This window comes from Astatotilapia calliptera, chromosome 3 (genome assembly GCF_964374335.1).
Source record: "Astatotilapia calliptera chromosome 3, fAstCal68.1, whole genome shotgun sequence".
Taxonomy (NCBI): Eukaryota; Metazoa; Chordata; class Actinopteri; order Cichliformes; family Cichlidae; genus Astatotilapia; species Astatotilapia calliptera.
In genome coordinates, this window is record NC_137424.1 from 4398799 (window position 1) to 4409769 (window position 10971).

General features: G+C 40.3%; 3 long non-coding RNA genes across 3 annotated transcripts in view; 2 read left to right on the forward strand and 1 right to left on the reverse strand.

Moving 5' to 3' along the window:
* The window catches only part of LOC145425134 (uncharacterized), a 323553-nt gene that overhangs the window by 92938 nt on the left and 219644 nt on the right, over positions 1 to 10971 (forward strand). The gene's annotated exons all lie outside the window — the stretch shown is intronic.
* Positions 4885 to 6861, forward strand: LOC145424878 (uncharacterized). Its single transcript, XR_013905731.1, has 2 exons — positions 4885 to 6338; positions 6733 to 6861. It is a non-coding gene; the product is annotated as an uncharacterized LOC145424878 (long non-coding RNA).
* On the reverse strand, positions 6688 to 8404 carry LOC145424903 (uncharacterized). Its single transcript, XR_013905734.1, has 2 exons — positions 7745 to 8404; positions 6688 to 7668 (listed from the first exon to the last, which is right to left on the reverse strand). It is a non-coding gene; the product is annotated as an uncharacterized LOC145424903 (long non-coding RNA).

Here is a 10971-nt window from a genome sequence, read left to right on the forward strand (position 1 = left end):
GGCCCCGCCCCCTCTGAGCTTCCTCCTGGATCTCGGTACCTCCAGGAGCAGCTGGTCAGCTGACCTGAGAGACCGACAGGGTGTGTGGGGATGAAGAAGCTCAGAGAGGTAAGGCGGGGCAAGACTGTGAAGGCATTTAAAAACAAACATAAGAATTTTAAAATTAACTCTAAAAGACACAGGCAGCCAGTGCAGAGAGGCCAGCACGGGGGTTATATGCTCTCTTTTTTGAGTTCCTGTTAGGAGTCGTGCAGCCGCATTTTGAACCAGCTGCAGACGTGAGAGCAACGACTCACTGACCCCCACATAAAGTGAGTTACAGTCGTCCAGGCGGGAAGAAATAAAAGCATGGATCACTGTTTCAAGGTGCTGCCTCGAAAGAAAAGATTTTACTCTTGCCAGTCGCCTTAAATGATAAAAACCGGACTTCACCACTGCTCTGATTTGGTTGTCCAATTTAAAATCACTGTCCAACTTAAAACCAAGGTCAGTAGATGAGTAGTTTTATGGACAAAACCAACTATATATATATATATACACATATATAGTATATATGTATATATATATATATATATATACATACATATATATATATATATATATATATACATATATATATATATATATATATATATATATATATATATATATATATATATATATATATATATATATATATAAAACTGGACTTTTACACCAGTGACTTGAGACTCGACTCTGACTTGCCTGACATTACTTGAGACTTGCAAAACAATGACTTGGTCCCACCTCTGCACTATATATATATAGTATATATATATATATATATATATATATATATATATATATACTATATATATATACACATATATAGTATATATATATATATATATGTGTATATATATATATATACTATATATATATATATATATATATAGTATATATATACTATATATATATATATATATATATACTATATATATATATATATACTATATATATATATATATACTATATATATATATATATATATATATATATATATATATACTATATATATATATATATATAGTATATATATATATATATATAGTATATATATATATATATATACTATATATATATATATATACTATATATATATATATATATATATAGTATATATATATATATATACTATATATATATATATATATATACTATATATGTGTATATATATACTATATATATATATACACATATATAGTATATATATATATATATACTATATATATATATATATATATATAGTATATATATACTATATATATATATATATATATATATATATATATATATATATATATATATATATATATATGTGTGTATATATCACTGCTGACTGTAACTACGCTCAAACTGTTAATGCGATCTTATTTTAATAAACAACACTGTCAAATGCAAAACTGGGGTGGCACTTGGGGTGGCAAGGGATCATTTTAGGGTGGCACATGCATGCCACCCTTCTAGATCCGCCCCTGAAGACATCACATGTTTGCAAAAGTGCTCTAATGTTTTCGGAGACAACCCCTTGGCTTCCGTACTTGCGCATCGCTGTTCCACTGATGTATTGTTGTTCTAGTTAGAGTATTGTTGTTAGCCTATAGCCTATCATTCAGCATCGCCTCACTCAAAACGCGCAATGGGTGCTTCGACTTACGAAAATGTTCCACTTACGAAAGACCCTCGGGAACGAATTAATTTGGTAAGTCGGGGTTCCACTGTACCTTACAGTGTAAACAAGTATGACTAGGTGTCTGTTGAGTCTCAAGTAAGTTGCCTGCAATGATATTTAAAGTCCAGCAGGTGTCAGTATGGAGCAAAACAGCAACACTGTGTCGACACAGTATCCGTACAGTTTGGGGAATGTGCTGAAACGCTTCACGAAGCCTCATCTACCCATCACTAAACAAAACTAACCTCAAACCTGAAATCCTTAGAAAGATATGCAGGGAGACGTGAAGGAGACGACACAGACGAACCAGCGACGAACACGAGACAACACACACTATAAATACACAGAGGGGAAACTACACACAGGAGGGAGGCACGGCCGATTCTGATTGACAAGACGAGACAGGGGAAACGCAAACTGAACACTCTGGCATAAGACACAGACCTTCACAATAAAACAGGAAATGCAGAAGGAAGCCACATAACAAACCCTAAAACTAGAACTCAGGAAACACTAAAAAACTAAGGAACCGTGAGAAGGAACCAAAACTCAAAAAACACTGGGCCACCCACCCAGGACCATAACACTTCAGATCTGAGCAAGCACGCTGCCATGGGAACGTGACATTGACAGAGAAACCCCCGGATCCTCCCCCTGACATGACCGCTGTGGGCAGACCTCCACCCGCCCCACTCGGGAGTGGAAACACAAAACATTATTTTATGTCATGTGCTGGAATATACAGGAAATAGGTTTAAATGTTAAACACATTTCATCAAGTCAAAAACAGCTATAATATAATTTAATCTTTTCTTGATGCATAAAATAAAAAGATTAAAAACAATAAAACAATTAAAAGAAAGGCTTTTTAATTTGATTCATTTCTATATGATGGATTATGCAGAAAAAGTCTCGGGCTGAAACGTCTACTTTCTACTTTATTACGTATTCAAGTCGTGTTTTTTTAAAGAGTAAAGTAACCAAATACTTTTGAAAATAAGTAATCAGTAAAGACATGGGATTACTTAGTAACTGAGTACTTATTTCCAGTAACTTGAGCAGCACAGCTTGTAATGAAGTAAATGTTGTGTATGCTGTGAATGAAAGAGAGCCTGGTGAGGTGAGTCAGTCTTTACACAGCTCTGTTAACAACATGTTGTTGCTGCTGCACAAAGATCAGGAATGCTGCAAACTGAATCTCTGCTGCAGGCAGTGACTCGTTTTTCTAGTTTAAACTTCCCTGGAAGATTGTTCAACTTGAAAACAGCCAACATCATTATCAACACCTCTCACTGTAAACTCAAACCATAAAACCCTTAAGGATCCACGGCCTTATGGTTTTTTAAACCGATGATCTTAAACATGTGAGCTCATCAGAACTGAAAATGAAGACAACCAGTTGGCTCAATTCTACCGAGTGCAGCAACATTTCAAGCTTAAATACATTTCTCCTGTAACTGTGTTTTCTTGGCCTCCATCAATGAAATACTGCACAGTTTATATTTAATAAATATGCAAACATTTTAAAAAGAAAACATGTTTAAGATAGTGTAAGTACTGTTGAATATGTTGATGGCAGGTTTGATGAAATTACAAACGTGGTCAGTCTGATGTATGATCTGATGCAAACTGCAGTTCTGTTAAATACTGTGTTGACATGTTGATGCGTCACAAAGATCAGGTCTGCTCCAAATGAAACTCTGCTGCAGTTACCAGTGTTTCCAGTTTAAACTTCCATGGAGACTGTGTGCTTGGCTGAAAACAGCAGCATCATTGAAACACGTCTGATTGTCATGAATATGATGTGAGAGCGAGCAGAGAGCTGATGCTGACTTCAGTAAAGAGCTCAGCTGTGACTGACTGTGTGGATTATATATGTTATACCTGGAAGTGTCTCTGCATGTCTGTGACTCTGGATTAATGTGATCCGTGAACAACTTTGTGACGTCTGCATGTTAGTGATGGTCTCACAGTAAAGTCTAGAGTATTACATGAAACACAACCTTATTGACGCCACTGATTTGTGTGTTGTTTCCCAGAACACGCGACTCTTAGCAAGACATTCTTGGAGATACACGTTTACCTCGTAAAGTCTGGTTAGCGTTGCTGAAAGGTTTTAATTCAACCCAAACGATGATGCTGAAATAAAAGTCCGAGACAAAACTGTTTGGTTCCAGTGTGTCCAAACTCTGATCTTGTGTTTCCTATATTAGAGCTGGAAAGCTGCTGAACACGTTTCCATGTTAGTTCCTGCAGCAGCCACTGAAACAGCATTTCTACAGTCCAGCACTGATTCAGCTCATAACAAGGTTCAGGTTGGTTCCTGCTGTAGACTCTAATAAAGAATGACTATCTATTACAAACCAGACAATTTTTCTTGGATTGACGTTTTGTAAATGTCCACAGCAGTAGGTGGAGGAGGAGGTGGGGCCCTCAGGCAGCAGACTCTCTTTGTAGGACCAGGAAACCAATCAGAAGGAACTCGGGTTAAAGAGAGCGAGGAGGATTCAAATGCAATGATATCCTGCTCAGCTACAGCTGACGGTCAGTGAGAAACAGCAGCTTATTAAAAGTTTTTAAATTACTGACAGACGGAGCAGCTGCTATGTAAAAGTGCAGGTTAGATATTTGGAGCCATCACTGAAATCCTCGATCAGCTCTGCTTTTGACCCCACATCTAAAAATGTCAAAGGACAGTTGGTTTGTAGACGTCAGGCTCTGAGGTTTACCAAGAGAGTCTAACAGGAAGCCCAACAGTGCACGTCAGAACTTCTCTGACACTGTTATACCAGAAATGTCCTTACCTGGTTGGCAAACCCACCAACCTGACACACCTGAAGTCTTTGGCACAAGTCGTGTTGACTATGTTCACTCAGGTGCTTGGTCTTCAGACCATGTTGTGATTGATGAACCTGACTTGACTCCTACCAAGACTGACTCAGATCTCACTGCACCACAGCCAGTAAGGTGGAGGCGCTCTGACAGAGAAAGACATCCACCTGAGAAGTTTCCTTATGAGGAAGTAGGAGAGCCGCTGACCTTGGCTATTAGCTCCTTTTCTCAAACCTCAGCTGTTGCATTTTCCACAACTGTTACTCCACCACGTCCACGTTGGTCAACGATGCATGAAGGGACTCGCCCGGTGGCGCCAGTGTCCGGCAGCCTGGCCTCTATCAGTGCGCCCCAGGGCAGCCGTGGCTACAATGTAGCTGCCATCACCAGTGTGTGAATGTGTGTGTGAATGGGTGGATGACTGAATGTAGAGTAAAGCGCTATACAAATGCAGGCCATTTACCATTTAAGTCGTGTGGAAATGCGGAGAGTCTGTGAGCTGCATTCACAAACAGGTTGGATCACTCTGAATGACAACGATTAGAGGAGGGTCTTCCATCAGTACCAAGCTCTGCTGATTTTCATTAATAAAACTTAAACCTGCTCAGTGAAAAACAGAGTGAAATCAGACAAGACTGAGTCCACTTTTAACTTTGTTTCGTCAGATTTAACAGGAACTCATCTGAAGATCAGCCTCCTCCCTGTACGGGGAAAATTCCTATCAAGTCTCCACCTGTCCTGCTTCAAGTGAAGCCCCGCCTCCTTCCAGGAATCACCTGTGTGTCTGTGTTTAGTGTGCAGCTGTGCAGCTTGTTGTTGGTGTGTGAAGAAGCTGTAAGTTTGCTCTGTTTCCTCCTTTAACAGTTTGTCTTTAGGAACTTTATGAGCAGGGCCCTGTTTCAGGAAGCCGGTTTGGAAAACTCAGAGTGAAAAACGACACTCACGGTTGAGTAACCCCGAACTGTCCAACTCGGAATATTCGGTTTCAGAAAGGCTGATAACAATTAGTTCAGTCAACGCGGAGTTGCTTTAACCCCAAGTGAAGCGCGCGGACGAGGATACATAAAGCCCTGATCAGTGGAGCACAGATTAAGCGAGTCACCATGGAGACGGAGGGAAAGAAGGCGCGGTCAATGTATTTTACAGCGCTTGAGGCCGAAATCCTGATGGCAGCATATGCCGATAACATGTAAATTCCGCAGAAAAAAGTAACACAGCCACAGCTGCAAAAGAAAGGGAGCATGCATGGCAAAACATAGCCGACAGAGTCAATGCGTGAGTGTTAATTTAAACACTGATCGAGGGATTTCCACCCATTTAACACGTTATTTTATCATATGTTATTTTATTTGTTATTTTATACATTTTATTTTGTGATGTGATGTGAGCGCAGGTGCAACCCAACAGGCCCCAAACGTGCCTGGCAGCAAGTAAAAATGAAATATAAAAATATAGTCCAAACAGGTAAGGTGTAATTGTATTATGAGCCATAGTGCTTGGTCTGTTTGTCCCATGTAAATCAATTGCAGTTAGAGGCTACATTAATTTTCTTTCTGTAAGCACTTATTGAAATTATCTGAGCACATTACAAGTACATATTTGCTTACTCTGTATGCTCAAATGTGGCCCGTTATAGCCAACAGAAAAAAAGCGGAGGCCCGAAAAACAGGTGGGGGTCCTCCACCACCACCACTCACAGAGGCTGAGCAGTTGGCCCTCAGCCAAAACAGTGGGCGCCCTGTGGCCGAAGGCATCTCTGCGGGGACATCCTCTGAGGCAATAACCCCGCAAGACACAAGTGCCTACATAAGGGGTAAATTCAAAATAATACATGATGTGCATACATCCTTTCTTCACAGTCACCTTTGCAGTGCTGCTCATTCATTTGATAAACTCTTTACCATAATGAATTATTTTGTAGTGAAGTTATTTTCCTACTGATTTTGCCTTCCCTCAGTCTTGGTTGTCTTTGAGAGCATAATGACAATGAAGTGTAAGGTGATTGGTATGTTTGTTAATTGCCATTTGGTCCCTTGTAAGTTATAAGTGACCTGTATAAACCTCATATTCTATCAGTTGATGGTGATGGTGTACTGCATCTGGTGCAGCCTCCTGTTGAGCCAGACCAACATGCAGTTGTGAGTAATACTCCACAGATTATATGAGTTTACAGTAGAACAGCAATGTTGTTTATTTCTTTACTACAGGAAAATAATGAAGAAACATTGACAGCTGTTACAGAGGAGGAAGCAACAGAGACACTTTATGAGGTTTACATCTTTTAATACTTTGTGTACAGGAAATACAGGCGACCAATAAAGCCAGTTGAACAAAAATCTGTTTATTCTTCTTTCAACATGTTGAGGTGATGGGTCAAAGGAAATGATTGTGACATATGGTGTCTCTGACTGCGCTTCCATCTTGTATGTCCGTGGGAGGGTCAGGATGTTCATGGTTTGGATCACTGCTGTTTGGTTCAGAAGGACAGTGTTCTCCTCTAATTGTGGCAATGTTGTGAAGAATCACACATGCCACAATAATGTCACATGCCCTTTCTGGGGTGACCCTGAGTCTTTGCAGGCACTGGAACCGGGCCTTAAGCATTCCGATAGTCATTTCAATTCTGGCTCTTGTCCTGCAATTAGCCAGATTATATCGCTGCTGTGGGCCCGGTTCAGGGTCAGAGTAAGGGGTAAGCAAATAGGGTAAACATGGATACCCCCTATCACCAAGCAAGTAGCCAGTGAACTCTCCTAAGACAGAAGGGTACACTTCAGTTCAAATGTCCCTGAAGCAATTGGTCTTTATATATTTTAAAGTATTCTCAACTCACCATGTCCACATTTTGTGCTCAGTGTACATTCACGGAATATTTGTGAGTCATGGACAGAGCCTGGCCACTTGGCTTCCACATTTGTGATAATGTTGGCAGCATCACATATGATCTTCACAGTGCAGAGAACACAAATTAGCATCCATTACTATAATGAAATAATTTGTTAGTTTGAAATGCTACAGGGAACTATGTACCTGTACATTAATGCTGTGGAAAGACTTCCTGTTCACATAGTCTCCTTCATTTACTGAAGGAGCAATGATTGGAATGTGAGTGCCATCTATACAGCCAATCACGCCTGGGAACCCTGAAAATAAATGTACAATTTAAGTAGTAGTCCAAGTATCACCACATCATACATTAAGTTTTGGTCATCCTGATACCTGCAATTTTGTGGCATCCCTCTTTGATGAATCTTGTGGGTCTGTGACCGGGGAACACCACAGACGAGTACAGGAGACGTTTCAGTGCAACTGTAACATTCCTGACTGCCCGACAGACGGTAGCCTTGGAAACGTGCTCAGCGTCACCAATATTATACAGAAAGCTCCCGTTTGCAAGAAACCGAAGTGCAATACAAATAATATGTAATGAACTGAGAGGATGTCCGCGATGTGTCACATGCGTAATATATGGCCTGAGGATGTTATTCAAATAAATTATAGATTGTGCTGAGAAACGGTAACGTTCACACAGGAAATCATCAGGAAATGATAAAATGTCCAAACGCGCTCTGATCACTCTCTCCCGGCGGAGAGCTCTGCGGAGAATTTGGGCTTCACGATCTACTGGCTCTTCAAGGAAGTGGCACGCCATGTCCGACACTTCCTACTGTCAGGTTTCCGACAAAGGGGCGGAGACAGTCAGGGTTAGTTGTAGTAAACCTGCTAGGGGGCAGGTTAGCTTCACGGAGTGTGTCGTCATAGTGACTCACTCAGGCTGCAGCTGAACTCGCTTTGTGAAACCGAAAACCCAGAGTTTTCGTTAACTCAGGGTATACTTACTCAGTTTTTCCACTAAACCGGCTTCCTGAAACAGGGCCCCGATCAGGAAGTGAGACGTTTGTATTTACATAAAATAAAACCAATGAGATGATTTGATGATTGGCTGAATCCACTCTGGTTATCAGTCAGTAACTCTGCACTCAAACATTTGTCTTTGATAAACAGTTTAAAACGATCTGAATGAAACTTTGGATCCAACATCACTGGTGCAACAATGATCGTCCCTTTAACTGGAAACAGATGAAACCAGTTTGTTCTTCAGAAGCCGACATTCAGGTTTTACTGAGTGACGTCAAAACAACATGAAGCTGCTCCAGCTCAGTTCAGGGTCACTGCAAACAGAGATAATCAGAAGTAAATACAGACTCTCTCACACACCATCAATATTTAAGGATGTTTTCACTGCGGTTTAAATCCTACATATACTTGATGTTGATGCAGGAGTAAAGCCTCTCAGAATCAAACACATTTAAGCCTCTGTGACTCAGGACTGTGTGAAGTGCACAATCGAACACTTTTTAATCTGTTTCAAGTTAAACACAATGAAGTGTTCAAAGGAAAAACATGTTACTATGTGAATCCTGCTTGATGGACCAGAGCAGAGCCTCCCTCTGTGCTCTGTTCATCACTCTGTCAGTCTGAGTTATTCATGAAGCACAAGCAGCTGATGATAAGCTGGTTAATGTTGGCACACACACACACTGTGACACTGTCAGACATGAGGAAGTGTGCAGGTAAACTCTGCTCAGAAATGACAATGAGGAGGTACACAGACTGATGGAGCTCATAGAGTGAGACGTTTATTTTACATGAAGTAAACCTGATGTATGATCTGATCTGTGGATCAAACTGATGTGTTTAATAACCTGTTGTTTAGGGCTGGGCGATATGGCCTCAAATCCATATCACGATATATTCTTCTGTATAACATATTTTCCACACTTAAAATCCTTTAATTTCCTCAAAAATCGAGAGTGTGCCTTATGTATGAATTCTGGTTGTGCTTACTGACCTCGAACCGATTTTGGCTGCAGAAATCTGTTAAAAATGTTTTAGTACAACTTTGGTAAGCAGCACTGCTTGATGGATCGTCAGAGCATTATGGCTGCCGTAGTGAGGAGCTTCACGGAGTAATCTGGGTCCAAAACTCCGACAGCTTCAGGTCCCAAAGTCAAACGAACACTAAGAGTTAAAAATGGTCTAAATTCTTTCATCTTTAATTAAATCATCAGCGTTGCTGCTTTACCAGGTGTAACAATTAAGTTTAACATCCAGGTAGGGCTGCTCAATTAATCGAATTTTAATCTCGATTACGATCTGGGCTTTCAACGATCATTAAAAATGACTGAGCCGATTATTAGCCCCTCCCTCGTGCTTTACTCTCGCACTGCTCCGTGTGGCAAATCGAGCGCACCTCTCTGCATTTCGAACACGTGTCACAACAATTAAGAGCAGCGGCCTCCAACCTTTTTTGCTCCACGGACCGGTTTATGCCCGACAATACTTTCACGGGCTGGCCATTAAGGTGTCGCGGATAAATACAACAAAATAAAACTAGTGCCGGTACCGAAAAAAAGAAAATTTATTCATAACACACGTGAAAAGACCCAGGAAAACCAAGTCAACGATAAAAACGATAACAAAATAACATGGAAAACCAATAAAAACCCTGAAAACTATACATTTCACACCTGAGCCTCAACTCTCGCGGCCCGGTACCAAACGACTCACCGACCGGGACCGGTCCGAGGCCCGGGGGTTGGGGACCGCTGATTAAGAGGACCCGAGGGAAGCTTGGAAAGCTAAACAGAAGTTATTTGGAGAGGAGAGTGACTGCTGTTGGTTGAAAAGAGGTAAAAAACTTCAGTGGTTTGGAAACATGGGTTCAGTCAGACGTGGATCAAGTAGACTGTGTGTAAACTTTGCTACGGTGTCGTAGCTGCACCACAGAGCAACACTGCAAAGTTCACTAAACATAGATGTTTACATTTTTCATTTATTTTTTTATATTGCAAACATTTGCACTGTTATCAGTATTTGCACACTATTTAATATTATTTTTTGACAACCTTTAAAGTCATTATTCAACACATTGTTATTGTTAAATAAATATCGTCAAATAATCGAGATCTCAATTTCAATGAAAATAACCGTGATTATCATTTTTGCCATAATCGAGCAGCCCTACATCCAGGCATCCATGAAAACAGAATTTATTCAATTTAACGGAGTTAGAAGTTAACAGGAAGTTAGCTCGCTAGTTTCCACCTAAACATTTCATAGCATATTCTGACTGAGAGATTTTTGAAACTAATTCAAACGTACAGCTCTGCTATCACTTCCAACATAAATGAAGACTAAACAGCAGTGACGTTTGCAGGGTTACTGAAGTTGGACTACCTGGTATATAATGTTGTGCTACATGACTGCTAGCGACACAGCTATGTTAGCATAACATTAGCACAGTGAAGCTGGAGGATGAATGCTAACTTTTTGGCTTTCGCCATATTTCAATAGTGCTTCATCTCTTTGTTATGACTGTCGCCCGCCATAATTGCAGATGATAATTGTTGTAGCTGCTGCGATGCTTTCGACCAAAACAGGCG